Here is a 27,012-nt window from a genome sequence, read left to right on the forward strand (position 1 = left end):
AATACTACTTTGTAGTATCTGCACGATACCCATGTAAAGGTAACATTCAAACAGAAAGGGTGAGAATTCCAATCATTATGAAATAGCATAATAAGGCACAATGAATTAAAACAATAAATTAAGAATTCATCACACTTGGTATAATCACGTCAATGATATTAACCAACAATCATCTCACATATTTCAAACATGCATCGCATCCCCATCAACACACGCATTCAATGATCACATAACTATAGACGACTCAATGCAAGACAATGTGACTCTATGCATGTGGTACCTCAATGTGAACTCCAAGTTTCACCGCTTTCCGATTCAATATCTAGAATTCAAGCCACGCTTCCGATCCGGACAAGACCAAAGCCCTACGTATGTTTCCAATAAAGGATCACCGCTTAATACTACGCTTAATCCCAATTAAGGATTAACGTCTGCTACGTCTGTTTCCAATGAAGGATCACCGCTTAATACTACGCCTAATCCCAATTAAGGATTAAGGTCTGCTACGTCTGTTTCCAATGAAGGATCACCGCTTAACCACTTCCACAATGAAGCCAACCATTCTATGAATGAATGCACACATACCAACACATATGCAATTAAGACCATCTATATACCGTCTTAACATCCCACATATCACCATGACTCACAATTGGTACATATACACATTCATCACAACACATCAATTACGATTACATATACACATCCATAACCATAAATCATTCACAATTCAATAATGGTATACATACACATTCATGCAATATATTATTCACCAATATAGGCCAATCATCAAATATGTACACATAGATCTCATTCCAAAACGCACACAACATTTAAGTATCAATTTTTCACTTTTCAAACAGTGTTAGTCGGTTAACGCCCTGGGTTAATCGGTTAACGCAAAATAGAATGCGCTTCTTGGCAATTTTTAACAGTGTTAACCGGTTAACGCCCTGGGTTTACCGGTTAACGCAAGACAGAATGTAATTTTTTCAATATCGTAACAGTGTTAACCGGTTAACGCCCTGGGTTAACCGGTTAACGCAAAACAGAAAGTTGTTCCTGCGCTAACACGAAAACAAAATGCAGATTTCCCCGCATTTTTCATCGTTGGAGGACTTCCGGACCTCCGATTTCGATTCCGTAAAAAGCTATACGTTCAAAAAATCATGACTCATCCAATTATATATTCATTCACAGTTTTAGCATAATTTAATCATCACAATTCAAGAGTATTTATCAATACCTAATAATTCCAAAACCATGCCAATTAAGGATTTCAACCTAAATCATGTTCCTACCCATTGACCCAATTATACCAACCCATAATAATAAGGATTTCCCCCCTTACCTTGTCAATTTGATGGAAACCTTGACTCCTCTTTACTTTTCCTCTCCTCTTTCTCTATTGCTTTCAGTGCTCAAGTGAGTTATAATTCTCACTTCCTTCACTCTTACTATTTATAATAGTATTCTAGTTGGGCTTAAATCATCTAATTTAATCACTAGGCCCAATGATACCTAATATTTAAATACCTCTATTTAAATTTAAATAATTAACCACTCACTATGCAACCAATTTAATTAATTAATTCTATTATTTAATTATTTCTCATATCCACTAGATAATGAATTAATACACCAATTAATTAATTAACACTCCACATAATTAAATTAAATTATAATAATAATAGTATAATAATTCAATACTAAAAAACAAATGGACTGTTACAGGATCAACTTCAATACCCTTCTTGTTGACAATAATGCCCAACAACTTACCAGAACGAACACCAAAAGTACATTTATTGGGATTCAAGCGGAGTTTATACTTCCTCAAACGCTGTAATAGCTTCAACAAATGCTCAACATGTTCCTCTTCATCAATAGATTTCGCAATCATGTAATCGATATAAACTTCGATCTCTTTATGCATCATATCATGAAAAAGAGTAGTCATTGCTCTTTGGTAAGTTTCACCAGCATTCTTTAAACCGAAAGGCGTCACTCTATAACAGAATGTTCCCCAAGGTGTAATAAATGTGGTCTTCTCCATATCTTCGGGTGCCATTTTGATCCGATTATATTCGGAAAATCCGTCCACAAACGAAAAGACTTTGAAATTAGCTGTATTGTCCACTAACATATCAATGTGTGACAGAGGGAAATCATCTTTCGGATTGGCTTTGTTCAAATCTCTATAAGTGACACACTTACGGACTTTTCCATCCTTCTTTGGAACAGGCACAATATTGGCCACCCACTACGGATATTCAGCAGTTACAAGGAAACCGATATCAATATGCTTTTGCACTTTTTCTTCAATCTTCACTGCCATATCAGGGTGAGTTCTCCTCAACTTCTTCTTGACTGGAGGGCACTCTGGCTTCAACGAAAATCTATGCTCCACTATCTCAGAATCCAACCCAGGCATGTCCTGATAGGACCAAGCAAACACATCTGAATATTCTCGGAGAAGATCAATCAACCCCTTCTTCACTTCAGGACACAGTCGAGATCCAATCTTGACTTCCTTCACATCATCCTCGGAACCCAAGTTGACTAACTCAATCTGCTCTTCGAATTGCTGAATGGCTTTTTCCTCGTGCTCAAAAAGACGAGACAATTCGTCATTCACTTCTTCATCACTTTCCTCCTCAACCTCAAACACAGGGAATTCAAAATTTGGAGAAGGAGAAGGATCATTGTATTCAATGGGGTTAGAAACCAACCTGCATAATGATTTGATATTTTGATTTTAGAGAAGTGAATTTGTGACCAAATATTATGCAGATGGACAATTATATTATTTATTTATGTTTTTTGTGATTACCATTTTCAGAATAAAGCAAAAACAAAACATCATAGATGTGGATGAATAGAATTATATTTTATTAATGATCAAATTGAAAATGCTTAAACAATGTTGCTTCTCCCTTAGGCATAGGAGAAGGATTTTCAAAAAACAAATAAAATCAATTACTTAGATCGATGCATAATAATAGGAATATCGACAACAGTCCAATTGTTGCAAGCTTTTCCATGTGTCACAAAATTGGTGCAGTCTTCCTCTTCGTCATCCTCTAGCACAGCAACTAAGTGTTGTTCATTGCCATGAATGAACCCTCCACTACGGAAGTTGAGTTTCACATCATCAGATCTAACAGCTGACGAACCTTGCTGGAAACCCAAACCGATCCTGTTCTTGTTATCGGAGACCTCTACCATTTTCCCCCATTGATCAACATTTCCATCTTCGACAATCTTTCTTGCATATTTGAATGAGGACATAGGTGCCCCAACTCTCTTTTCAACAACAATAGATAAGGCTTGGAACGGATTTCTAACCCCATCCTCAGCTTCAACATAAGATAAAGATGACAGGTGGCTGACTAACAGTGCCTTCTCCCCGCCAACAATGACTAACTTCCCATTCTTAAAAAACTTGAGCTTCTGATGCAACATGGAGGTAACAACTCATGCCTCGTGGATCCATGGCCTTCCCAACAGACAACTGTAGGCCGGGTGGATATCCATTACTTGAAAAGTAACCTGGAAGTCACTTGGACCTATCTTCACCGAAAAGTCCACTTCACCAACCACCATCTTGCGTGAACCGTCAAAAGCCTTGACGAGCACGCTGTTATATCTCATAGGCCCTCCTTGGTATGACAGCTTCGACAATGTTGACTTCGGCAACACATTCAACGAATATCCGGTGTCAACTAGCATATTTGACAAAGCGTCATCTTTGCAATTCATGGAGATATGCAAAGCCAAGTTATGATTCCTACCCTCCTCGGGGAGTTCTTCATCACAAAAATTGAGATTATTGTAGGATGTAATGTTAGATACAATATGATCAAATTGATCCACCGTAACATCATGTTCCACATACGCTTTCTTAAGAACTTTCTGCAATGCTTCTCTGTGCGCTTCTGAGTTCATCAACATAGATAATACTGAAATCTTTGAGGGGGTTTGGAGCAACTGCTCCACCATATTGAACTCACTCTTCTCAATCAGCCTGAGTACCTCATCATCGTCATTAGGCTTCAAGCTGCTAGATTCACCAGACTGACACCTTGGAGCACTAACTGATTCCACAACAGGCACCTCCACCTTCTTACTGACAGTCGAATCGTCCATGTTCTTTGGGAACACCGGCCCAAACACACAACCACTACGGGTCACCTTAGTAACATCAGCAATGCTCATGACAAAACTGGTCATAGGCCAAGGAACCTCTTGACCGTATTTCACCATAGTTGCATTATACTGATAAGGAACAGCTTTATTGGATGCGTACGGGACTGAACCCGCCAACCGTATAACCAACGACGATACCGATCTCTTGTTGACATTATTACTGTTGTTGCTATCATACTGAATAACCACTCTCTAAGGATTCTTGAAAACTGGTACTATAACATTGACATCGTCATCTAGGTGACGGGACTGAACAATCTGAATCAAACCTTCATCTATCAACCTTTGGATGTCCCTCTTCACAACCATACATCCTCTAGGATTGACACTGCAGATAGCATAACCATCATGATCATGCTCATAATCACTAACCAAGAAAATATCCTTGTGCATCCTCACCAAGGACCTCCTAATGAAGCGTACATTTAATACCTTGAACTCGCCTGGACAACCGTCCACCATATTAACAAAAGAATTTCCATGGGCAGGCAGTGGATTAGCTTTAACATTTAGCGCACGGTCCTCAAAGGACACCATTCCACTCTTAACCAGCTTCTGAACTTCATATTTGAGTGAGTAACAGTTCTCTATGTCATGTCCGGGAGCTCCTTGATGGAAAGCACAACGGAGTTCTGGTTTGTACCACTAGGGAAGTGGTTCAGGTGTTTGCGGAGGATTTCTTGGTTGTAGTAGGTTCTTGAGAACCAAAGAGGGATATAATTCTGCATATGTCATCGAAATTGGGTCGAAAGAGACCTTCTTCCTCTTAAAAGTTTGTTGCTGATGATTGTCGGTATTGTCGTTGTTGTAGGTGTTTGTTCGTTGTTGAGGTTGTTGTTGTTGATGTTGTTGTTACTGAACTGGTGCTGATTGATTTGTAGAAAACACATGAATAACTAAAGATACTTGATGATGATGTTGACAGGGTGGTTGATTTCTTCTTATCTAAGGCCTCATTTGCCTCCCAATTGAAACTGCATTGGTCTCGTTCTCTTTCTTCTTGCTGAAACTGTTCCCATACCTCTTGTTGGATGACACCTCCTCTCTAGACAACCGTCCTTCTCGAACACCTTCTTCTAGCCTCATCCCCATGTTTACCATTTTGGTAAAGTCACCGGGGGCACTGGCAATCATCCGCTCATAATAAAATGAGCTCAGGGTCTTGAGGAAGATCTTAGTCATCTCCTCTTCCTCTAAAGGAGGGGTAATCTGAGCATACTCCTTGAATGTCTCCTTGGCCTTCTGAGACAATGATCTCAACTGATCCCTATCGGGAGCCATATCAACATTATATTTATACTGCTTCACAAATGATTCGCCCAAATCGTTGAACGTGTGGATGCTCGCACTATCCAACCCCATGTACCACCTCAGAGCGGCACCGGTCAGACTGTCTTGAAAATAATGGATCAACAATTGATCATTATCGGTTTGAGTATACATCTTTCTAGCATACATCACCAAGTGGCTGAGTGAACATGTATTCCCATTGTATTTTTCAAAGTCAGGAACTTTGAATTTCACCCGAATCTTTACATTTGGAACCAAACATAGTTCCGCAACACTCTTCCCAAACAAGTCTTTACCCCTCAAAGTTTTCAATTCCTAACGCAGCTCAAGAAATTGATCTTTCATCTCATCCATATTCTCATACACATCCGAGCCCTCAGACGGCTCGAAGTGATAGATGATGTCTTCTACACGAGGCAGGGTATGCACAACAGGCGGCGACAAAGACATGATCGGGCTAGATGCCGACATAGAAGCAAATGTAGGCGCAAAACCTTCGGACACAAATTTTGGAGGCATTCCCCACGGGAATCCGACAGGCATGTTGGGTGCGAAGTGAGAAGCAGTTGTGAGAATGGTAGAGGTATCCACCTCTGAAATGACGGTCCTCTAAGGAAGAGGAGTTGCAGGCGTTGGAGAAGAATGGCTCTGAGCAGCTAATACTGACTCCATCATGGCAGTCAGGCGGGCGATCTCCTCTTTCAAGTCTCTATTCTCTTGCTCAAGATGTTCCATGATTCTGGAGTGATTGGCGCGAGTATTGTATCGATGAGTCAGCTTGGCTGAAGCACAGAAGAAACACCAATAAGACATCTGGCGAAAGGGAAACCTGCTTATGCAAATGATGCATGAAGTGCAATGCTTGATTATTTTTATTTTCAAGGAACTTACTATATTATTTGCAAAATCATACTTTTAACAATAATTGCAGTAATTTGATATGGCCATAAAAATCTCTTTTATTTATATAATTGGAAGGATTACACTGACTGTAATTTCAGAAACCAAATGAAAAATACAAGAGAAAAGGAGACTAGTCATCTTAAGGATCCCTAGCAACAATGTCAGAAGATCTGGCTATAGGCGCGTACTTCCTTCGAATGCGTCAGATCTCGGTCACAAAAGAAGCCTTCATCTGAGTCTTCTCGAGGACAAGCTGATCAACAATCTTATTCCAAGCAACGGAAGGCTGAGGCATACTAGAGGAAGATGAAACCTCCAAATCTCTCTGTCTCTTTGTCACTCGGTCTTTAAGTAGCTCAATAAGTGCATCTTTGTCCTTAGACTCAAGCTGCAACTCTTCATGCTTTCTGCTCAAAGCATGGAGACACTCTTCCCACATATCTTTCTCTTGTTTCATCTTGGCGAGTGCGTCTTCCAACTCCTCTACATCTTGGTTAGGGAGAGTTAATGGCTCAACCACAACCATAGACATAGGTCTCTCACAAGGATAAGGCATCTTCAACTCCATAGCTCTCTTCTTCACCCAAAGAGTGTAAGCTTCCAAAGTTACACAATTGCACGGACCAAGCTCGGATCTTTCTTTCCTACGTACATTATGCCAAGCATGCACAATCTTCTGAGTCAAATGTTGGGGATCTTTACCCTCTTGATAGAAAAGACCTTCTAAGAAAGTGTTATTAGGTTTGTTTCTCAAGGGGAACCCAAGTTGACGACGAGCCAAATCAGGGTTGTAGTTAATTCCTCCTTGCGTACCAATGAGAGGCACATTAGAGAATTCACCACAACAATCAATAATCTCCAAACATCTCAAAGAAGGATCATACCAAACTATATCATCATTAGTGAGAGACATAAGTCTCCGAGACCACCGTAGACATTGTTTGTTCTCCACAAAAGCAGGTGTCTGAGGCAAGTGAGAAATAAACCACTTGTACAGAAGAGGAATGCAACAGACAATAGTTTCACCACCTTTAAAATTCCTTAGATGCAAAGAAAAGTACATATCTCCTAACAGAGTAGGCACAAGATTCCCAATCAAGAAAAATCTGATGGCGTTAACATTAACAAAACCGTCAATGTTAGGGAACAAAGCTAATCCCATAGATGAGCAACACAAAGATAGCTTCAAAAGCGTCCACACTACCGGCTTGAGCAAAGGCAGTAGCTTCCTTGATGAGGAAATCAGAAGGCAACCCAAATAATCCTCCTTTCTTCACCCAATGAGCCTCTATCTCAAACTTCTTCAAGTGAAGAGCTTCGGCGATAAGATGAGATCTGGGAATCTCTTCCAATCCGCTAAAAGTCACTTTGCTAGAAACATGTATTCCCAAAAGATGGGCATACTCCTCCAACGTAGGCACAAACTGATAATATGGAAAAGTGAAGCAATGGTAGAGGGGGTCATAGAACTGCACTAATACACTCAAAAGTCCTTCAAACACATCAGCAGACAAGATAGCCAGAAGCTTCCCATGACGTTGTTTGAAGTCCAAGGAATCTAATACAAAAGATGCTAGCTTCCTTAACTCTTTCAAGTCGGGACATTTGAAACTGTACTTCTTAGTGTTCCTTCGTCCACAATCCATGGTCTAAAAATATTTGCAAATAACACCTCGGTTCCTTGAAATTTTTTTATGTGATGAATGATTTTATGATGCACATGAATGCATGAATGCAACAATCACAAATACGGGATCACACACAAGGGAAACAAACAAAGGTCAAGGGATGAATCAAGTTATTGTCAAGATCAATCATCCATTTTAGTGGATTATGGTTTACACCTTATCAACACCCAAGTTCCATTGATATTGACAAGACTTGATTGGATCAACCAAGAATCAAGGGTTTGTTGTAAGTCACGAGCATGGAGTCTGGGTAAGAATCATCCCAAAGGAGTGAACTAAGGATAAAACATGTAGATCATGTTCTAAAAAGTTCCCAGAGTCTTAATTCCATCTATCGGATATTACAGGTTAGGATGACTGACTCATCAACCCATAATATTCTCAAGAGAAACTCGTCTGAGTGTAGTATCACGTAACAACTGTTATCAAGTCTACACTTGAACAGTCTCCGCACTACATTCTAAATAAGCCAAGAGGGGTTAAATGTTCTACGGTCCTCAGCTTCTCGGACCCTAAATTAGAGATAGTAATGCCTAAACACAAATACTTGTGTGACATTCCCAAATCCAAAAGGGTCTCCACTGAGTAGATGGGTCTCAAGCCAACTTATTAGAGACTACTCCACACAAGTCGAACATGACTATACCATCCTCCTATCTTAATTGCACTCAAGTTCAGGTTAGAACTTATCTCACCAAATATACATACATCAAATATACAATTATATACACACAAAAAAGTAGGCTAAACCCACTGGAGACTACTCCCCAGCAGAGACGCCACTTAATTTCTGCAGCGGTAAATTCATGATCATCAAGTTATGGATAATCTATGTTGGTTCTAAGTGTTGGCAGCAATTTTGGTAAAACAAAGAGTGTTCACAAGATGTTACATATGATGTCTTAACATAAGATGTCTTGTACCTGCTGGAGGTTTAAAATATAATTATGCAGGATTGTTTCAGGATGTCATACCCGATGTCATGACATCTAATTGAATGTATCTACTGGATATTTAAAATGGAATTATGCAGGATTGTTCCAGTATGTCAGACCCGATGTCATGACATCTGTTCACAGAACATTCAGTCTGAATGTTACGTGTTACGTGATTGCGCTTTTAATGGCAATCTATGTTTGACTGATGAGTTAATTGCAAACGCAATGAATCAATGATTACATCGTGGTTTAACTTATTTTCCAAAGAGATCTAACCAACTGTCATAAGAAGATTTGAATGGAAAATAGTATTAGGGTTTTATGATGTCCAAGCCCAGCTGAAAGCTTCTATAAAAAGGACATAGAAAACCTGATTTGATACACAAGAAATACATAGCGAAATATTAAGAGAGAATAAGGGTGTAAGTCTTGTGTGGTCGTGTGACTTGTAAGCCATTCAATTCATCCATAGATGATTGAATTGGTCTGATTTTTGAGTTGTAATTTGTCACTCACAGCTTTTAAGCATGAGTGTGTGTCTACTTGATTGAAGCTGCTAAGTAAGATCAAGTGTGTGTCTTTGAAGAGTGTCTTTGTTTCATCAGTAATTCTTGTTTAATATCACTGGTGTGATTGAGGGAAAGTGAGATGGGATCTCATATCTAAGAGTTCTTAGGTAGAAGTCATACGGGTAGCGATTAGGTGAAAAAGACTGTAACTTGTGTTGTTTACTGAGAGTCTTTGAACTGATTCTATTTAGTGGATTTCCTTCCTGGCTTGGTAGCCCCCAGACGTAGGTGAGTTGCACCGAACTGGGTTAACAATTGTTTGTGTCTCTTGCATTACTATTCTTTATCTTTATCCTGTTTGTATTGTTCAGATATTAGTGTCGTGTCATTACCTTCGACATCTCATATCTGATACCAGAATTTCAATTGGTATCAGAGCAGGCATCCTGCTCTGGTTCTGGGTGAGATCTAGGGACGATACTTTCTGGTACAATGGAGAGAGATGGAGGATCTGTTCACAGGCCACCTATTTTGGATGGATCCAACTATGACTACTGGAAACCTCGAATGGTAGCCTTCCTAAAATCTCTGGATAATAAGGCTTGGAAGGTTGTGTTAACAGGCTGGGAACATCCAGTAGTTGCTAAGGAAGGAGAAGTTACAACTAATAAAAAGCCTGAAGAACAATGGACCAAGGAGGAGGATGATCTAGACCTTGGAAATTCTAAAGCATTGAATGCTATATTCAATGGAGTAGACAAGAATATCTTCAGATTGATAAACACATGTGAGGTGGCTAAAGATGCTTGGGACATTCTCAAAACCACTCATGAAGGCACCTTTAGAGTGAAGATGTCTATACTACAGCTGCTCACCACCAAGTTTGAAAATTTAAGGATGAAAGAAGATGAAAATATTCATGAATTTCGTATGAGTATCCTTGAAATTGCCAATGCCTCAGGAGCCCTGGGAGAGAAGATGTCGGATGAAAAATTAGTAAGGAAAATACTCAGGTCACTCCCTAAGAGATTTGCTATGAAGGTGACAACCATAGAAGAGTCTCAAGACATCTCCAATATGAGAGTTGATGAGCTAATTGGCTCCCTCCAAACATTTGAGATGGGAATGTGTGATGGATCTGAAAAGAAAGCCAAAAGCATAGCCTTCATGTCAAACACTGAGGAGGAAGAGGAGGAAAGTGGTCAGGATGTTGATGAAGACCTGGAAAATGATGTAGCAATGCTCGGAAGACAGTTCAACAGACTTCTGAAAAAGATGGATGTAAGATCCAAGGCAAATGTCAAGAACATCTCATCTGACATCAGTAAATCCAACAATGCTAGAAGAAGAACAAGGTCAGATGAAAATCCCAAAGAAGGAAAAGGAGTTCAGTGCCATGAATGTGATGGGTATGGACACATTAGAACTAAATGTGGAACCTACCTCAAGAAATAGAAGAGGAGTCTTGCTGCCACTTGGTCTGATGAAAGTGAAACAGAAGAGTCTGCTAATCTGGTGACTGCCTTGACTGGAAGATGGGGTTCTGATGAAGACTCAAGTGATGATGAAGTAACCTTTGAATAGTTGGCCACTACCTACAGAAAGTTGTGTCACAGAAGTGCTGAAGTGTGTAAACAGGTTGAAAACCAGAAGAAGGTGATAACTCAACTGGAGAATGAGAAGGTAGAACACTTGGAAACCATCTCTAAATTAAAAACTGAAGCAGCGTTACTAAATGCCAAACTAGATGAGAGTCAACAAGTTTATAGCCAGAAGAAAGTGATAGCACAGCTGGAGAATGAAAAGGCAGAACATGTGGAAACCATCTCCAAGTTAAAGACTGAAGTTGTTTTCCTGAATTCTAAACTGGAAGAAATGACCAAGTATGTAAGAATGTTAAACAATGGATCTGAATCCTTAGACAAGATTCTCCAGACTGGACAAATAACAGGAGACAAATCTGGCATTGGGTTCAATGAATCTAAGCCTAAATGAAGTTACACTAGTGGCAAACCTAAATCCAAACCTAAGTACAACCATATTAAAAACAAATCTGAGATGTCACATCATATGTCACAACATCGGAAGGGAAGACAGCAGAAAGGGAAACACCAAAGATGGAGATGCCATTACTGTGGAAAATTGGCCACCTAAAGCCCTTCTGTTATAAGTTGTATGGTTATCCTAGCCCTGTTCATCATCAGACTCACTATCAACCTAGACGTAAACATCACAGGCCTGTCAACAAAAAGCAATGGGTTCCTAAGACTAATGTTACAAGTCTAATAGCTCACACTTCCTTCAGAGTTTCAGCCAAAGAAGATTGGTATTTTGACAGTGGGTGCTCCAGACACATGACTGGAAACAAAAACCTGCTAACTGGCCTTCATCCTCATGCCACGACCTATGTAACCTTTGGTGATGGATCAAAGGGTGAAGTCAAGGGGATTGGTAAGCTTGATTACCCTGAAGTTCCTGATCTTGACAATGTCCTACTTGTTGAGGGCTTGACTGCAAATCTATTAAGCATCAGTCAACTGTGTGACCAAGGTCTAAATGTTAACTTCACTAAAACCGAATGTCTAATTACTAACAAAGAAAGTAAAGTGATCATGAAAGGAGTCAGGTCCAAAGACAACTGTTACATGTGGAGTTCTCAAATTGGTTACTCTTTAAAGTGTACCTTAGTCAAAGAAGAAGGAGTGAAGACATGGCATCAAAGTTTGAGCCATCTGCAACTTAAAGGGATGAAGATGATTATATCTGTTGAAGCTGTTAGAGGAACTCCCAAATTGAAGATTGATGAAAGAAAAGTCTGTGGGAAATGTCAGACAAGGATGTCACACCAGAAACTCAGACAAGACATCACTTCCAAAGATTTAAAACTCCTCCATATGGATTTGATGGGACCCATGCAGGTGGAAAGCCTTGATGGGAAGGAGTATGCATATGTAGTGGTGGATGACTTCTCCAGATACATCTGGATCAACTTTATAAGAAACAAATCTGATGTGTTTGAAGTCTTCAAAGATTTTTGTCTAAAACTTCAAGGAGAAAAGGAAAGTCAAGTTATCAAAATTAGAAGTGAACAAAGAAGGAAGATGGATCCCAAGAGTAATGAAAGATTATTTCTGGGCTACATCAGAGCATATAGAGTCTTTAATTCCAGAACCAAAGTAATGATGGAATCTATTAATGGTGTGGGTGATGACCAAAAGACTGATGTCACAGACGATGTTGAGACATCTCTGAATGATCCCCCAGCTGATTTCTCAGACAAGGAGAATGAACCTCCTCTAGCTGAACCTGACAAAATCAACAAGGGACCCTTCATCAGAGTTCAGAAGGATCATCCCAAAGATCTCATTTGAAAAGATCCAAGTAAAAGGGTCACAACTAGATCAAGGGAAGTGATCTCAAATGGCTACTTGAAAGAGGAAGTATATGTTGAACAACCTAAAAGGCATGTGTACAGATTGAAGAAAGCCCTCTATGATGTGAAGCAAGCTCCTAGGGCTTGGTATGAGAGACTCATAATGTTCCTCACTAACAATGGGTACAAGAGGGGAGGTATTGACAAGATCCTATCTGTGAGAGAAAAGCTCATGGTGGTTCAAATAGATGTGGATAATATTGGTGGGAGGTCAGATCAGAGGGTAAAACATGTTGTTAGACAAATGCAGTCTAAGGATTAGATGAGCCTTGTTGGACTTGGGCTACAAGTCAAGCAGATAGAAGAGTCTATTTTTCTATCTCAAAGCAAATATGCCAAAAACAAGGTTAAGAAGGTTGGCATGGAAAATGCAGATCATAAAAGGACACCTGCTCCTACACATTTGAAAGATGAAAATGGTGTTTGTGCTATATACCAAGATGAATACATAACAGCTGGAAGTAGTTGTTCTCAACAAGGTTGGTTGAAACAAATGTTGACTAAACACACAGTCACGCAAGATGTCATGACATTGTACTATGACAACCTGAGTGCTATAACTATTTCCAAAAATCCTATTCAGCACAACAGGACTAAGCATATTGATATTTGTCAACACTTCATTAGAGAATTTGTGGAAGAGAAAATCATAGCACTGAAGCATGAAATGCAATTAGCTGACAAATTTACAAAGGCTTGGGATGCTAATAAGTTTGAATGTTTAAGAGGGAAATTGGGGATTTGTATTCATGAGAATTTATAGCAATTAAAGTGGAGTGGAAAAGGTAATAAAAATATTGTCTGCCCACTTAAAAGAAAGTGCCTCATTTATGGTAAATCATTACCTAGTATTCGAACTAATATCTATACCATTTCCACACGCTACCTCAACACAACCATTTCCATCTTCATCCAACTTCTCAGACAACCTCTGCTAGGGAAAAAAGATTTTTCTCAAAAGTTCAACAAAATTTCACAACATCCCTCATCCTCAGGATCAAAACCCACTCACAAAGCAAGGACTCCCTCCATGGAGTTTCTGGATGAAGATATTTTGGAGGTTATTCCTCTTTCTATAATCCCAGGCGACGCCCCTGGTCCTTCTTCCACAACTGGAAGTAATCAAGGTAACATTCCTGATAACCCTCCTCATAAGGATGACATGCACTATACAGATCGTGTCATTAGGAACCTGGTAACTAGGATTCTTAACGAAGGGCATGCAGTCAAGGGTGTTTCGACCCCTCTGTCTAGAAGGGACTCCTCACCTGAGGTGGAACCCCAAACTGAGAAAGATGATGATTCATCTAGATCAGAGAAAGACATGGCTGTTGAGGGACTATGCTCTCTAGGTAAAACCTTTCCTAGTAAGAAACCAGTAGATGTGTCTCATGCAACTACTGAGAAGGTTATTGATTTGGAGGAAGAGAGTTCAGAAGAGGAAGATGACACCTTGGTTCATCATGTGAAACCAAGTATTGCAAAGAAACTTAAGACAAGGTAAGGGAAAACTGTGGCTGAGATGTTGACAGCCAGAACAAGTAAGAAGGTTACTGGTGTAGGACCGTCTAAATCATGGAGTAAAGTAGAGGTGAAGAAGAGGAAGATTAGAGAAAGCTCTGATTCTGAAGATGATGTCGAAGACGATGTCCCAGACATCTCTCCTGCTAAAAGGAAGACTGTTAAGAAGTCTCCAGCCAAGGTTGCAGTTGTGCACTTGAACAACATTTCCTTCCATCTGGAAGATGGTGCTGCCAAATGGAAGTTTGTCATACAGATAAGAGTTGTTGTGGAGAGGGAACTTGGGAAAGATGTTGTGGAAGTGAAAGAAGTTATGGAGTTGATCAAATCTGCAGGCTTAATGAAAAGAGTTGTTGCTTTGCCCCAATGTTTTGAAGGGTTAGTGAAGGAGTTTGTGGTGAATATCCCAGAGGATATTTATGACAAGAATAACAAGGAATTTTGCAAGGTGTTTGTGAGAGGAAGATGTGTAAGGTTCTCCCCAACTATAATCAATAAGTTCCTAGGGAGAGGAACTGAAGGAGGTGTGGAGTTAGAGGCTACAGACAATGAAGTCTGTAGGACAATCACTGTTGGCCAAGTCAAGGAATGTCCAAGCAAAAAGCATTTATCAGCTGGCAAATTAACTGTTAAGTATGCCATCTTGCATAAGATTGGTTCAGCCAACTGGGTGCCAACAAACCATATCTCAACCATCTCTAATGGTCTTGGAAGAATCATCCATGCTATTGGAACCAGGCTTAACTTTGATTTTGGAAGGTTCATGTTTGAACAAATTGTTAGACATGCCTCCACTAATGCAGTAAAGCTGCCTATTGCCTTTCCATCTATCATTTGTGGAATTATTTTAAGCCAGCAACCTGGTATTCTAAACACAAGTGATATTCCCAGCAGAAGGAAGCCTCCATTGTCCATTCACTACAAGTTATTTGAAGGAAGCCATGTCAATGATGTTGTCATGACATCTGCAAGGAAGGAGCCATCCTCTCAAGGTGGCTTGATTGCTCAATTGAAGGAAACTTGTAAGGAGCTGGAAACTAGGATTAGGGTTGCCAAGGATAGGAAAGAGGCTTTAGAGGTTCTCATTAGTAGCTTGGAGCAGGAAGAGATGGATAAGGTTGGTGAAACCAAGGATTCAGATGCCAATACCTCAAGTGAGAGGTCTAATTCTCAATCTAGTGGCAGTTCTGAATCTGAAGGTGAAGAAGAGGCTACTTCCTCAGACTAAATTGTAATGGCCCCCCCTGCTATGAAGGCTGTGTTGTTCTGGATGCTGTTATGGATGTTTTGGAAGCTTGGATGTTTTATTGTTTTTCTGTTTGAATGTTTGTAATTTTTGGCAGTCCTTTTTGATGCCATGATGTAATATTTGGGCTCTTTATGAGTTCCATGGATTTCTGATTATCTCAGCTATTACATTTGTGAATAAATATGGTTTATATCTCCTGACATTTATGTTTTAACATTTTATATGTTATAACATCTCTTGTGACATTCTCTGCTAGGCTGATTGACATTTATTTTGTCTAATTGGTCACCTTTGGTCTATTTTGACTAAAAAGGGGGAGAAGGTATTTTGTGGAGAACTGTAGAGTGTGTTAATTATGTGGAGTTGTGTATGGAGAACTACATTGTGATAAACAGATGAACAACTGATGATGTTGAAGGAGATGTTTGATGTGGAACAGAATGATGTTTTGTTCTGAGAAGTTGGAGGAGATGTCTGATGTTCTATGATGTTTTGTTCTGTGATGTTAGAGGAGATGTCTGATGGTGTGATGGTGAACAGAATAATGTGTTGCACAGGTGATGTTAAAGGAGATGTCAGAGGGTGACTCTGAATGTTACAAGTGTTGTTGTTAAAAGAGATGTTGGTGTTGAACAGACTTAGGGGGAGAAGAAGTGCCCATGTGCACATGTGTGTTTTACTAGTTGCTATTATAGCTAGTAATTCTGTTTGCTTCTGCTGCTGCTTAAACGCCGTTATGCTGTTTAATTGTTGGTGTGTTTTTTTCTTGTGAACAAAATGGACAGATATATGTTTTAGCCAAAATTTGCCAAATGGGGAGTTTGTTGGTTCTAAGTGTTGGCAGCAATTTTGGTAAAACAAAGAGTGTTCACAAGATGTTACATATGATGTCTTAACATAAGATGTCTTGTACCTGCTGGAGATTTAAAATATAATTATCAGGATTGTTTCAGGATGTCATACCCGATGTCATGACATCTAATTGAATGTACCTACTAGATATTTAAAATGGAATTATGCAGGATTGTTCCAGGATGTCAGACCCGATGTCATGACATTTGTTCACAGAACATTCAGTCTGAATGTTATGTGTTATGTGATTGCGCTTTTAATGGCAATCTATGTTTGACTGATGAGTTAATTGCAAACGCAATCAATCAATGATTACAACGTGATTTAACTTATTTTCCAAAGAGATCTAACCGACTGTCATAAGAAGATTTGAATGGAAAATAGTTTTAGGGTTTTATGATGTCCAAGCCCAGCTGAAAGCTTCTATAAAAAGGACATAGAAAACCTGATTTGATACACAAGAAATACAGAGCGAAATATTGAGAGAGAATAAGGGTGTAAGTCTTGTGTGGTCGTGTGACTTGTAAGCCATTCAATTCATCCATAGATGATTGAATTGGTCTGATTTTTGAGTTGTAATTTGTCACTCAAAGCTTTTAAGCATGAGTGTCTGTCTACTTGATTGAAGCTGCTAAGTAAGATCAAGTGTGTGTCTTTGAAGAGTGTCTTCGTTTCATAAGTAATTCTTGTTTAATATCACTGATGTGATTGAGGGGGAGTGAGATGGGATCTCATATCTAAGAGTTCTTAGGTAGAAGTCATACGGGTAGAGATTAGGTGAAAAAGACTGTAACTTGTGTTGTTTACTGAGAGTCTTTGAACTGATTCTATTTAGTGGATTTCCTTCCTGGCATGGTAGCCCCCAGACGTAGGTGAGTTGCACCGAACTGGGTTAACAATTGCTTGTGTCTCTTGCATTACTATTCTTTATCTTTATCCTGTTTGTATTGTTCATATATTAGTGTCGTGACATTACCTTCGACATCTCATATCTGATACCAGAATTTCAAGCTAGACATCAGATGAACAAGATTCGCCACCGCGCTTTTATTGTTTCCAAGGGAAAAGGGAAAAGTACGAACAAAACCTAAAAAATAAGAATTTTTCAAATCAAAACTAATAAAATGTCAGAGATTACAGGTAAGGGGGTTGGTTACATAGAGGGAAGGTGTTAGCACCCAAAGTGCCCCAGGTACTTCCAGAGAGCCCTTTTTTGTGTGCATATGTGTTTTTGTACAAATGATGTTGCAAATAAAGAGAGTGCGGGGATGAGAAAAGAATTCATTAATTACACTTTTGTGTTTGACAAGACCTTCGGACTTGTGCCTACGTACCAACATAAAAATGAGGTATCAATTTCAAAGTGAGTGCATTGCTTTTAACAAAAATTTAAGTTTGAAAGGCACAAAGGCCTAAGAATGTTTTGAACGAATGTTAGTTATTTTTGGCTTTTGAAATTTTAAGTCAAGTATAGTTAAGTTTATTTACAAGTTTAATTAAGAAAAAGTTTGAAAATGCAATGGCATAAGGCCAAAGTTTCTAATTTGCAAAAGTGGTCAAAGTTTAGAAATCAACAAACACAAGCAAAGAAGTTTTTTAAAAGGAGGGAGAGATTTTAATATTAAATAAGCGGGGAGGACATGAAGAGACTAATCCTAAGCATAAATTTAAAAGTTGAGAGTTGAAAAGATCTGACCAATGAGCTGCAATCCAATAGACAAGAATGTTATATAGAAACCCAAATTTCCCTTAGACTTTTGAATCAAGCAACAAACAATGCAAAAAATATCAACTTGAAGAGCAAGACATCAAATAAAGATATCCCTCATCCAAGCTTAGAAACTCCATGATCTTCTTCAAATTTGCCCATGTAGCAGATGAATTCTATAATGCATAAATCACAGGTTCAAAATAACAGCTTCACAATGATCATGTTGCAGATGAACTCAGATGGATCTTCAATGATGTATCAGATGAAGTTTCAAATTACAAGCACTTGGTTTCATGAAAGTTGGTATTGGCCAAGTCCTTTGCATAGGGAATGTTGCCTAAATTCTAAGTCCAATTGTCTCAGATCAAACCAAAAGTCCACACAAGATACTTTTTAGGGTTTTTGTTCTTATTATGTGCATTAATGGTCAAAGGCCACACAAACAAACACAATATACACAAATAAAATATATCACAAAATATGATCAAAATGGACAAAGTGAAAATGACATTAACATAAGCAATTCGAATGGTATGAATAATGGCAAATGAATAAAGCTCAAAAATTAAATTTCATTAAAAGTAAATGACTTGAAATTAAATGTTAGTTGTTAATGAGTTAGAAGTTAGTATTGCTTTTGCTTTTCTTTTGTTTAAGTCATTCTTTGGAGAAGACTCAACCCACTTATCACAAGCATGGATCCTTGAACCAAGACATCTTCCAAAGGGAGGAAAAAAGGCCAAGTTTCTACACAATACCATGAAAGAGGGGAGACTTACAATCTCACTAACTAGAATGCTATGCCTTTTATGTCAAAATTTAGTTGTATGTTAAGCAATCATAATTGGACTTATGTAGAAGTCACAACTATTTGAGGCCGAGCAATAGAAGTTTGGTTTTAATGCATGTTAGAGACATATTATGATGAACTATGCTCATGAAACATACCACACACAAAAAGAATATGCAAAGTGGGGGATGTAATCTCATTCATACTTATGTTGATTTTGCAATCAACTAGCCTTGGGATATAGAGATATCATAGGTCCATGACATGAATGCACAAAGAAGGGGAATGAGATGAAGAGGGAGGGGAAATGGATCAAACACAAATTGGACAAAGTAGGATTTTTACCAAGTTAAGATCATTCATTCATTTTGGGAGATGGAATGTGCATTCCATCAATCCCCTAAATCCAATGATCTTAACCTAACAAAGTCCAATCAACCTCGACCAAGGCCCAACAACACAAGTCAAACTCACAAAGGAAATTAAAATGGCTCAACACAAATTAATTTGGCATTTAAACAATTAAAAATATTAAAAATAATGCATTAAATTAAATATGGTTGGCCAATTTCCTAAAACCTCATCAAAACACCAAAGAAATGGTCATGAGATTTCTCATAGGTCAAACAAGGTCAAAGGACCTTGGAGGAAAAATTTCAGAATTTTTGGAAACTTAAAAATATTTTTAAACAATTAAAAATAATCACAAAATCAATTAAATCATGAAAAATATTAATAATGATCCAAAAAATAATTTTAATTCAGAAAATGAAAGAGGATTTTATTTTTTAAAAATTGGTAAAACTCTCATATTTTTTGTATAAATATTAAAATTAATATGAATTAATGAAAATCAAAGGAATAAAAATAAAAGTCAGATAATTAAAAAACGTGGACCACTTGATCTCCCTCATTAATTGAGGTGGCATATCAAGTGGTGGAGAGCGCACGTTCCATGATGCGCTTGAGTCAACTGATCACACACCGGGTAATCACAATGTACGCTCCTGATTAAAACATTTTGAACTCATCTAATGGCTCTGAACACTTCTAGCGCATCGCCGGAGCCAAAGGCCGGTCATCTTCTCCGATGACCCTGGCCGGACTGGTTCAATCATGACCACATCATAAATGAAAAAAGACGACATGATCTTAAATAAAAAATGGCATAGATCACGAATATCACCTCAATTTTAACTAACTCCAAATATGTAGAGAGATACGTGGAGTTGAATTTTGAGGTGTGTCAACTGAGTTGCTTCGATTTGACCTCAAAGCAACTCAATCTTCTTGCCTACATTGGTAGGACTTTATACAACCAAGGATCCAAGAGAATTAATAAGAATTGAGAAAGAATCGAAGAGAAGAAAAATATGGAAAAATACCTTCAATGGTGTGCAGAAATGGATCTCTCTTGTTTCAATTCGTGCTTGATCTTGCTTATGGAGCTTGTGGAAGTAGTTTAAGAGTAATACAAAGCTTTGGATCCTGGAGCTTTTGAATCTCCAAACAGTGAGATTCAAACTCAAATTTCAATTGAAATTTCTCAGGTTTTCCTTTGAATTGAGAGAATTTGAAGAGTTGGGGGGAAAGCTGGCGCGCAGGGTCCTTTGAACTGAGGAATTAGACCTCTATTTATAGCAATGAGAAGTGTTATTTGCCCACTTGAAAAATTCTCCAAAATTGGCAATGCAATGCACATGCTTGCATGGGCGTGTGCAGGCCCGTGACGCAATCCAATTAGGCCCACAATCAACTGAAATGAGGTATGCATGAAGTTTGGATGGCAAGGCAAAGTTATTTGAACATTTGAAGCATGAATCTTGCCAACTAATACAGGCCTGTTTAAGCCATGCGTAAACCCATCAAACTTTTTCCAAAATGAGTGAATTATGACTCTTTGGAAAGCTTAGATCAAGAGGAACAACTCTTATGTTTAACACTTTTCCATTTCAAACGTGTATCATGGTGAATTTTGAGGTGGAAGTTTGGAATTTTCAACATGTCAAAATATTTTCCAAGTGTCAAGTCACATATTCAATTATTCCACCTTACCTAACTTTTTATGTGAGATCCAAATCAGACAAGTGTCTTCATCAAAGTTGTATCTCTTTCAAAAAACTTCAAAATGGTAACCAATTTGACATCATTTGGATTTAGTATGAGTGAGTTATGCATTTTTGAAGTTGAGGAAAATCACGTGTTCAATGGCATTGGTCCAAAATGACCTATAATATATCCTCATATCACATGCTCATAAAAGTTGATTTAGCTCTCACTCCAAACATAAAAGTTGAAGTAGACATCTTGAATTTGATTTTTAAATTTGTAAATATTTCATCTCATAAAAAATGAACAAGTTATGGCCTTGGGAAGTTGACTTTCAAATTAGGGTTTAGACAAAATGACCTATAATGTTTCAACATAGAAAATAACTTTCCAAGCAAAATCAGCTCTAGACATCAACATGAAAGTGTCATACCCCGATTTTGCTCCTGAATCTGTTATGTTCGTTTAGCATGCTTGGCCTAACCTTACTTTGGTTTTATATGAGGATTGGTCTTGGTCTAAAGTCATGGTGTTTGTTCATGTGATTGTTAATGCACATATGGTCTTGGTCATCTGAACAATCAAGCTTCTTGTGTTTCAAGCCACTTGCTAGTCGTGTTATTGGTTCATGGGTACTATGTCAAAACCCTGACCGTATGGTCTCATTTCATGGCCTTGTTTATGTGCATTATCAGTCAAGTTATTTTTCAAAAGTCAAACATTCAAGTCATGATTAAACCAATTGTGAAACCAACTTCAAACCATTTTATTAATCCATTTCAATTTTATTTCATTACATTTGATTCCATACAAAAAATACACAAAAATTGACATTTTGACCAATTGTTGACTTTGGTCAACAGTTGACTTTTTGGTCAACTTTGACCAAAGTCAACCCAAATTCCCTAAACCCAAAAATTTCCCCATAATAATTGATTCATTATCCATTTACACAAGAAAATACAAAAAATGCATTTTTGACCAATTGTTGACTTTGGTCAACAGTTGACTTTTTGGTCAACTTTGACCAAGGTCAACCCAATCCTAAAAAACCCTAAAATCCCTAATCCTTGACCTTGATCTCCCATATTCCATTTTGATCTTGTATTGGCCAAGTAAGCATAATGCTTCATGATTCTTGTTGGTGTCATGAAAATTTGTTTGTCCAACACATGAAGCCATAACCTGCATGAGCGGCAAAAGGAAACAAGGAAGTAACCCACAACCTGAAGTGAGCCAGTACGGTTGCACAACCATATCAAACACTTCCTACTGCAGCAGATGACAGAACACCATCCTCAAATTTGTTCAAGTTAAAATCACCATGTATCCCTGTATCAGACTTGCAGGTACCGCCTGCGCAAGTTCCATGATGTCCAATAATACCATTGCTAGTTATTGCTCCTTGGTTAAATAATCCAACATGTGTGAACTCTGCATAAAATGCCAACTCATGACCTCAAGACACAAATTAAACATACAATACAAAACAAGCTTCACCGTAATGCAGGTCCTGAAGACTTGGTTGCTACAGAAGCTATGCTTGCTAAAATCACAAAGAACCCTGGAGAATATAGTGAAACATTTGTAGAACAGTTCAAGATATTTCATCGGGAACTCAAAGACTTCTTTAATGCTGGCAGTCTTGCCGAATAGCTAGAATCAATTTATGAATCTCTGGATGAATATGGCATGTCAGCACTTGATTCATTTTTTGAGTGCAAAAAGAATATGGATGCTACAGCAGAATCAACAACTTCAAAAGAACAAGGAGTTAAACTTTTATTTAAAACCATGGAGTCTTTGAATGCTTTGAGAGATACTATTGTGAAGGATCTTGAAAGTGGCCTCAGAAATGATGCTCCAGATTCTGCAATAGCCATGCGTCAAAAGTGGCGGCTCTGTGAGATTGGGCTTGAGGATTACTCATTTGTTCTTCTGAGCAGGCTTCTCAATGTGCTTGAAGTTATGGGAGGTGCTTCTTGGCTAGCTTCAAATTTGGAGTCAAAAAATGTTAACTCTTGGAATGATCCACTCGGAGCCCTTATTATTGGAGTTCACCAGCTGAAATTATCTAACTGGAAACCAGAAGAATGTGGTACTATCGAAAATGAGCTTATTGCCTGGAGCACAAGAGTTCTTTGAGGAGGCAAAATTTCTGGTGCAGACTCGTCCGATGCCAGCTGCTAGTATTGCTCATCGGGGAGGATATATAGATTCACAAAAAGAGGAAGGTCCTGCTCCCCTGCTATGGAGATTTTCAGACTTCTTGAAATGGACAGAGTTCACTCATTGCAGAAGTTACACCCTGCTAAAGTGGAAGTCTCTAATTTGATATCTCCTTTGGAAAATGTTTGCTTATCCAAAGTGCAATTCAACCCTGTCAAGAAAAAGATGAATAATTTCAAAAAAAAGTTGAAGTCTTTGAGAAGTACTTTGAGTCATATTACAGAAACTAATGATGAGGTAAAATCAAATGAGACATCAGAGACTATAAGCAACAAGACTCATCAGAAATATTTGCTGAATGACTTGTCGAACACCGGAAAGCATTCTGATATTAGTTCTGAGTTTATCAACAGAGAAACCAAGTATTCGGGCATAGCATCTTCGCCGGTTCACCTGCGTGGTAATCTCAAGTTGGAAAGCAAACAACATGATACCCCTTCATCAATCCACACCATGAGATGTACCTCAACATGGCTCCCATCATGACTTGTACTACAACAATGCCATTTTATGTGTTGTGCTGCACCAACTGAACCTGCAAAAACACATGCAACACACTTGCTCTAATGCTATGAATCAAATGCAACACAAAACCTGTTGCCACTTGAGTGAGTTCCTAAATCCTGCTAACAAGGCAACTGGAAACCATCTTCATACCTGTAGCTGGCATCACCAATAGCACGACAATTCAGCATCTTAATTACAAGAGACCGAAACAGAAAAAGGAAAGAAATTTGGTTAAGGAATTTTACCAAACATTTGGTGTGCGAGTTGCAAAGTGGCTGATACGACACCAATTCTCCAAAAATTCTCCTACCACTATGAGATGTTCTCATTGCAAAGCCGTTGGATACTGTTACGTGTCTCCAGACTTCTCTAGTTGTTATTCATTTACACAAGCATGCTTTCTTGTAGTTCGGGTAAGCGTCAAATTAGTCACTGGAGGCAAGGTCACAAGGACGAATGTTGTTCTTTGATTACCACCACCAGGGAGGTCGACGGCGGAAATATTACCTGCAGAGCGTCGGTAGCAGAAACACAGTTTGGTCTTCATGAAATCAAAGGAAAATATGTTGAATCTTACGATGCTGCAAGAAAATCGTTTGGTGATAACTGTCATGCCACATTTACGAAACCTGTCTGTAATGATACGTGCATAGCTTCAACGGACAGTGATGAAAATGAAACTGTGTTGCCCCCCTCATCACGCTTGGAATCGAAAAGTCCTGTCAATATTGAAGTTAGGAATTCAAGTTCAATGGGTCCTAAGCAATGTTAAATCTGCCACAAAGTTCAGTCCAAGTACAAATGCCCTAAATGCTATTTACCTTATTGCTCACTGGCCTGTTTCAAAAAACCACAAAGAACTTCCATGTGTCAATCCAACAAATTCAACACCGAAAACAACTGCTTTGGAATCACACGTAGAAAAGCCATCAGTTGTGGAAAATACTGTTTTGGAAGTAGTTGTGGAAAATACTGTTTTGGAAGCAGTTGTAGAAAAACCATTACTTGTTGATAAAAGAGGCCAGGTGTTGGACCAATTCCAATTGGAGGCTATAGCTTCTTCTAGTGAGATTCGTGATGCTTTGAATAATAAATCCCTTCAAGAACTAGTTCGCCGTATTGATTATTCCCCAAATGCTGAGAATGAACTTGATAAAGCTATGGCAGATGAGGCATTTCGCGTGTTCACGGATAAGATTTTATCAACTATCAACCCCTAAGTGCGGAATGAAGAGTTTGCGGACAAAAGTCAGATATGAAACTGAAAATTCCGAAGTTATAGAGTCAGATACAACACAACTTCAGGATATACCTTCACAATTGAATGTATACGAGAACCAAAATGTGATCATAGCACAGCATATTCGTGTTCCAGAGACTGATCGCCGCCGGCTGACCTTTGGTACCGTCGGGATTGCAACGGAACTTGATTCTTTGATGCTTCAACCTCAGTTTCAATTAATAGGAGCTACTGAAAAGTCAAATGGAGAATCCACTACAAGCTTGACTGCACCCGCTTCAGAGTTATCCACCAGTAATGTTTCTGGGAGCAAGCAGGTGAATTTAAGTAATGACCATGTTAGAAGTTCCGAGTCCGAATCTTCAGCCTCTGGTGTTGCTTCTGAGCAACAGTTGCCCGATAACAAAGAATCCTCGAGCTCTCAGAATCTAGACAACTATGCCAATGTTGGATTGGTTCTCTCACCACATCAGGAGGTTTTGAACTCCCATGCTGCAAACAATGTTACCAAGTCATCCACATCTCGCAGCCAACAGGAAACCAAGTCAAAGAGCACTCTACAGCATTGTAGGATCAATTTTGAGCCTATCATGAACCTTGTAGAACCGAAACCAATGCTTCAAATTTTTGCTGCAGTAAAAAAATCAAAATAACTCAGTAAGGTGGTAAAAATTCACAAGCAACAAAAATGAAACATTTTCACAGAAGAGGTACAAGGTACATGTTACCTTTTTCAGAGCAAACACCAAAATGGGATAGACAACAGAGCAGCACAAAAAAGAAAGCACTTCCAATTCCATACTCTTTTGATCTCATCCAAACCCTAGCAATGGGATTATAAAAAGGGAGAAATCAGTGAGGGAAAAAAAACCCTAGAGAACACAGAGAGCTGGAGGCGAAAATCTGAGAAGAAACCCTAAAAATCCCAAAATCAATTACCTGGAGGCCAGCTTCTTCGTGTCCTTCACCACCACCGCCGTGACACTTTGTAAGTACTTCTCTTTCTTTCTTTTTTATCTTTCTCATGTGCTTGCTGTTGAAAATATTGTGAGAGTTGAGAGTGATTGAGAGGGGTTTGTTGAGAGCGAGAGAGGGATTCGTGTGAGAGATGGAAAGATGCGAGTGAGATGCTGAAGGTTTGAGCTCGTAAGGTGAGAGAGAGTGAGGGAGACGAGCTTCTGTTTCCATTTTCTTTTTTTCTTTTTAATTAATTCTTTTATTATTTAATTTATTTCATTTTTAACACAAAAATCAGAAAAATGTGTATGTTTTTATTTTCTTTTATTATTATTATTTACTTTTTATTTATTTAGCTTATTTTGTTTTTTAACAGAGATAATAAAAACCCATTAAAATGTTTGTTTTGTTTTTTTATTTATTTATTTTAAATCTGTTAGCCCAGTTCATATATTTATGGTAGTATCCCAATAGCAGATAGTATTGAGTGGCCTAGTGGAGAGAGTTTAGTTGCATAATATTAGGTGGAGAGGGTTCGACACTCATGTGAGGTTTTTTTTTGCTTATTATTTGATTTTATCTTCCTTTAGCATTTTTTATCCTCTTAGTATTTTATTAATATCTTCTTTTTATGTTTATTATACTCATAGTTTCATTTGTTAATAATGCAAATTTGTATTCTTTTAATTTCATCATTCATTCAAAACCGTTTCCAAACTATAAAAATCACACTTTTCTCGATTTAATATCGAGCCCATTTTTACACCCTTGTAAGTCGATTGCTTTTTAAGCATCGCCATCAACCTCACATAGCTTACTCTTGGGCTTTCTTACAATGAGACATGTTCCTTTGCACTTACACTCATACATTGTTTAATGCTTCATTATTTCATTCTTTGAGTATTTGATTCGATTATATATTTGTTTATACCTTACT

At 38.4% G+C, this 27,012-nt stretch overlaps 1 pseudogene; it reads left to right on the forward strand.

Moving 5' to 3' along the window:
* Positions 1 to 24,629: 24,629 nt before the first annotated feature.
* LOC127097418 (uncharacterized) lies at positions 24,630 to 25,098 on the forward strand (annotated as a pseudogene).
* The last annotated feature ends 1,914 nt before the right edge of the window (positions 25,099 to 27,012 follow it).

Source organism: Lathyrus oleraceus, chromosome 6 (genome assembly GCF_024323335.1).
Source record: "Lathyrus oleraceus cultivar Zhongwan6 chromosome 6, CAAS_Psat_ZW6_1.0, whole genome shotgun sequence".
Lineage (NCBI taxonomy): Eukaryota > Viridiplantae > Streptophyta > Magnoliopsida > Fabales > Fabaceae > Lathyrus > Lathyrus oleraceus.